Genomic DNA, 5576 nt, shown 5'->3' with positions numbered 1-5576 from the left:
GAAAAAGACAGAAAACTCTCGGTCTCGTACAGCATACAGCTGGTTATTGTTTATTGTATAGTCAGGTAGACCTGACAGGCGGACCTGTTCAGCTGTACCTGTGAGTTCACACACACTATCAGGTAGACCTGACGGCTGTACCTGTCAGGTCTACCTGATAGTGAGTGTGCTCCATCATCCTCACAAACTCACACCACAGGCTCCCGCCATATTATGTTGGACTCCGCTTGCTGAAAGCAAACCGGGCCCAACTTCCTAGCCCTACCAGTGCCTATGCCTACCAACCAAAACCTCCAATCCGTCAGACCATTCAGTATAGGAAACCATCATCGCGGAAATACGCGTGTATTGCTTCAGGAGTGAGTGCTAAATCAGGTAACAGGTAGATGCTCCAAATTTTCGGAGCCTGGCCTACTTTGAGCTCGAGGCAGATGGAACATTGCCCAAGTTGCTCGGCATTATTCCATTTAACCATTCTCCACACCAGCTGAATTACTGGGGAAGAAATATTTGGAAATAAATATTTGATGAGAAAGAAGAGGACACGATGGAACATTGCCCAAGTTGCTCGGCATTATTCCATTTAACCATTCTCCACACCAGCTGAATTACTGGGGAAGAAATATTTGGAAATACATATTTGATGAGAAAGAAGAGGACACAGTAAGTAAGTAAGTACCAGCTGAAAGTTTCCAAAGGAAAACATGGCTAATTCTTGGGGACCTGAGGTTCCTCAGTGGTATCTGATGGTACTAGAAGAGACATGCGTGGCAGGTTGCCAGAACAGTAAACACCCACACGTCATCACAGCGAAGTATCATATGAATAGATCCCCGGCTTACAGACTGAGTCCAGTCTCTCATTGCAATCAGTAAGATTGTCAAGCGACACTGTCCTTCCTTCTCTACAGGGTGGTCGTACAGGAAATTCTCCGCAGGAACACGTGCTTTCCTTCGGTATACGGGGTGGGATACTGACGGTGATGTACTGGTACACTTTGTACAGTCATATGAGGTGTTGTTCTCTCGAAAGTCCCATGAGTCCACCTATACTTGGGATTACGAGTATTTCTCCTTGTTGTATGGCCCTAGTGCCCAACCTTTTCAGAGGAAGATCGACTTGAATTTTCAATACAGTCTTGCGATTGACTTACCTAACTCTGAGAGACTTGACTCTGAATTTGGTCCACAAGTTTGAACTAATCGGGTGTGTAAGATGATATTGCCAGGTTCAAGCACTGCTGGGTGTGCTGGTCGCGATCGACCGGTTGGACAGCCCTGTTGTATGGAGCACTGGAAATCGGAGTTTGCCAATTTCGACGAAGTGGTTTGCCAGTGTTCCTCCCTAGGAAGGTCTAATCCAATCTTCGGTCACATGGATCTCTTCTCCCGACATGTTCGCGTCATAATCATAATAAATAATATGTAGGTAATGAGTAGATATTAGATACATTATAAGTAGGTACATATAAGATGTATGTAAGGTTGTAAGGTGTATGGGTGGGTAAATATTAAATAAGTATAATGGTATTTAGCTCTTCCGATCTCCCTTGACTTTCTATAATTCCAAAGTCACTTGTCACCCGTCAGGACCTTCCTACATGTGTTTACTGTGCCATTTTTGCTTCACCAGGTACATACATTAATGTACATTTTGTACAAACATATTACATATTTCGTACCTAGCAGGAGGTACAAATACAAATGACATACTCATTACCTCATTGACAGTGTGAGGCACCTAACGATGCATTCTGCATTCATTTTCTTATCTGTCACAGTTCTTCACTTTGCACCACATGTTGCAATAGACGTATCGGTTTCAAGTTAAATATACTTAAATAATGTAATATCATTAATATGGTACATACAGTAGAACCTCGATTATTTCAACTCCTAAATCCATTGCTTTTTTCTCTCAAAGGATATCCTATCCTATCAGAGGAAAAGATCATGGAAAGTGATGATTTCAACCTCGATCATTTCAACTACCCCCGGTCCCAATTAGTTTAAATAATCGAGGTTGTAGGTACTGTAGGTATGTAATATCATTAATATGGTACATACTTAAATATGTAATAAAGTACATAATTCGATACGTACTGAAGTACCGATTCTATGTACATCCAGACAATATGGAATTTACAAGCATGTTTGTATTCCAATATTGATTATGTTACAAACAAACGTTTGAAAAACCTACAGCTAATAGTCATCGTACCTACCCAGTAGTAATACCTAATCACCAAGGTACCCACCTCTCCAGTCCTAACTAAATGGAGAAGACTAGAGCCGGTCACACTATCAGGTAGACCTGACAGGCGGACCTGTTCAGCCGTACCTGTGAGTTCACACACACTATCAGGTAGACCTGACAGGCGGACCTGTTCAGCTGTACCTGTGAGTTCACACACACTATCAGGTAGACCTGACAGGCGGACCTGTTCAGCTGTACCTGTGAGTTCACACACACTATCAGGTAGACCTGACAGGTGGACCTGTTCAGCTGTACCTGTGAGTTCACACACACTATCAGGTAGACCTGACAGGCGGACCTGTTCAGCTGTACCTGTGAGTTCACACACACTATCAGGTAGACCTGACAGGCGGACCTGTTCAGCTGTACCTGTGAGTTCACACACACTATCAGGTAGATCTGACGGTGATGTACTGGTACACTTTGTACAGTCATATGAGGTGTTGTTCTCTCGAAAGTCCCATGAGTCCACCTATACTTGGGATTATTTCTCCTTGTTGTATGGCCCTAGTGCCCAACCTTTTCAGAGGAAGATCGACTTGAATTTTCAATACAGTCTTGCGATTGACTTACCTAACTCTGAGAGACTTGACTCTGAATTTGGTCCACAAGTTTGAACTAATCGGGTGTGTAAGATGATATTGCCAGGTTCAAGCACTGCTGGGTGTGCTGGTCGCGATCGACCGGTTGGACAGCCCTATTGTATGGAGCACTGGAAATCGGAGTTTGCCAATTTCGACGAAGTGTTTTGCCAGTGTTCCTCCCTAGGAAGGTCTAATCCAGTCTTCGGGAGCTTCAGTCAATGGTCCAACTTTTAGAGATCCGGGCCAACCCGCGGCCCGCGGGCCGCATGCGGCCCGCGAGCTCATTTTTGCGGCCCGCGAAGGCCCGCCTAAAAAAATGAAGTTTGAACTAATCGGGTGTGTAAGATGATATTGCCAGGTTCAAGCACTGCTGGGTGTGCTGGTCGCGATCGACCGGTTGGACAGCCCTGTTGTATGGAGCACTGGAAATCGGAGTTTGCCAATTTCGACGAAGTGGTTTGCCAGTGTTCCTCCCTAGGAAGGTCTAATCCAATCTTCGGTCACATGGATCTCTTCTCCCGACATGTTCGCGTCATAATCATAATAAATAATATGTAGGTAATGAGTAGATATTAGATACATTATAAGTAGGTACATATAAGATGTATGTAAGGTTGTAAGGTGTATGGGTGGGTAAATATTAAATAAGTATAATGGTATTTATATTCCACGTAACACATAGCCAAAGTAATAAGAACATCACAGGTACACATAGAACCGTATTATCTGACTGTCCATTGCATGCTTTTAATAAACCCTGAGCTTTATAATAACGTTAATTCTAGCTCTTACAAGTAGACAGGTATTTTAATAGACCCGTCATAAGTCTTCATGAGGAACAAAATGGAGCATCCTACATCCTAAAACTCATCAAAAGTTAAATAACAGGTTCATTTTTTTGTACCTCATCATAGCTATACTGGCAGGCATGTGAGGCATATTACCAGATATTATGAAATATGGTCTTGAGTTGTCTTGAGAAACGGATCCCCCTATAATTATTTATTGAGATCCAAACGTACCCAAGGTATACTGGTAATACATAGGTACAGATTCAATAGATCTATCTAGCTACAGCTACACTTTAGCAATAGATAGTGATAGGCACATCTAATACCTATATTTGGTACATATTGTGTCAGTGTGATGTTGCTATTTAAGCTCATGATGTGTGAGTGTGAGTGGTTATTTTTTGGTTCTCTTAAATTCTAAATTGGTCATCTGTATATTGTACGACACTATGGGGACGAGAGAAGGCTTTTTACAGTAGGTACGTAAGTCCCAAGAGGCAAAATAAGCGTATTTCTAGGGGACGTTAAACTGGGAATTTTGCCAGCCTAGTTAGCTTAGTTGGTACCGCGTCTGCCTAATAAGCGCCGCTAGGCCCCGGGTTCGATTCCCGCCTGGGGCGGATTTTATCCGGATGGGAGAATGTTCGGTCTCAGAACGGCTGGCTTTCCCCTATCCTGTCTTCCCTCTCTCTTCGATTTCGGGACGATAAGACCATAGCAGTTAGTTCCCTTTTTCAAACCTTAAAAAAAAAGAGAGAATGTGCCAGCTTGTCAAGCCACATACATTAAATCTTTGGCGAGGAGCATACACTCTGCTCATCCTTCATGACGCGGAGTCTCCGGCAAAACTTATGTAAAATGGAACATCTATGAAAGTAAGAAGAGGACAGCTGCGAATGCGGAGCAACCCAAGACGAGGCCCATCTCTTGTCCTGTCCCAATCTACCAGAACCGTGCACTCAAGAGGACCTGCAGACAGCAAGCGCGGTAATTATGCAGAAGTCACGTCCGTGGAAAAGAAAAGCTCCTTTTTGTATTTAACCTAAGCCTAAGAGGACAGCTGCGAATGCGGAGCAACCCAAGACGAGGCCCATCTCTTGTCCTGTCCCAATCTACCAGAACCGTGCACTCAAGAGGAGTAGAGGACCTGCAGACAGCAAGCACGGTAATTTGCAGAAGTCACGTCCGTGGAAAAGAAAAGCTCCTTTTTGTATTTAACCTAAGCCAATAATAACAACAATCACTGCTCCAATTGTGGAAACTCCTTCTTGCATTTAACCTAACCCTATAATAACACTGGTCACTGCTCGTTTGTGCCAGTTCCTTTGGTAGCAATATTCCACGGACGTGACTTCTGCACAAGTACCGCAAGCGCCAAAGGAGTAACCGTTGCCACCTACTGGAGAAATAAGATCTGAAAATATGGTGATCCGGACACGGAAAGTAAAGTAAAAGTATGAAAGTAAAGCCATAAATGTCCGCCACTCAGACCGTCTGACAGACCTTGGGTCTGTTAGTCTGAGCCTGAAAAATTTCGAGACCTAGGTCTCTCAGAGACGGTCTGACAGACCTAGGTCTGAAGCTTGTTACACACGTTCTGACTGTATGACAGACCGCTGATGTCTGTCAGACGGTCTGAACGTAAAAAAGGGGTCCCTCCTATAGCCTCTAAACCTAATACACTTGTTTCAAGGAATATTAAAACCTGCCGGAATAGCAAGCTGGGTCAAATTATAAGCTCGTACTTAGACGTAATGGATGTATTGATAATAAATTATATTATACATAGATATACATTTTATTATTATTGATAAGAAATATTTTATCATACAAAGGAACTGAGGTGCAGAGCTTGAGACTCTACGTGACTTCCTTTCTCTCTCATATCCAGTCGTTCTCTCTCTCTCTCTCTCTCTCTCTCTCTCTCCCCTCTCCCCCACTTCTC

Source organism: Diaphorina citri, unplaced genomic scaffold (genome assembly GCF_000475195.1).
Source record: "Diaphorina citri unplaced genomic scaffold, Diaci psyllid genome assembly version 1.1 scaffold458, whole genome shotgun sequence".
Taxonomy (NCBI): Eukaryota; Metazoa; Arthropoda; class Insecta; order Hemiptera; family Psyllidae; genus Diaphorina; species Diaphorina citri.
The sequence above is the reverse complement of the archived record's forward strand: the minus strand, read 5'-3'. Positions refer to the sequence as shown.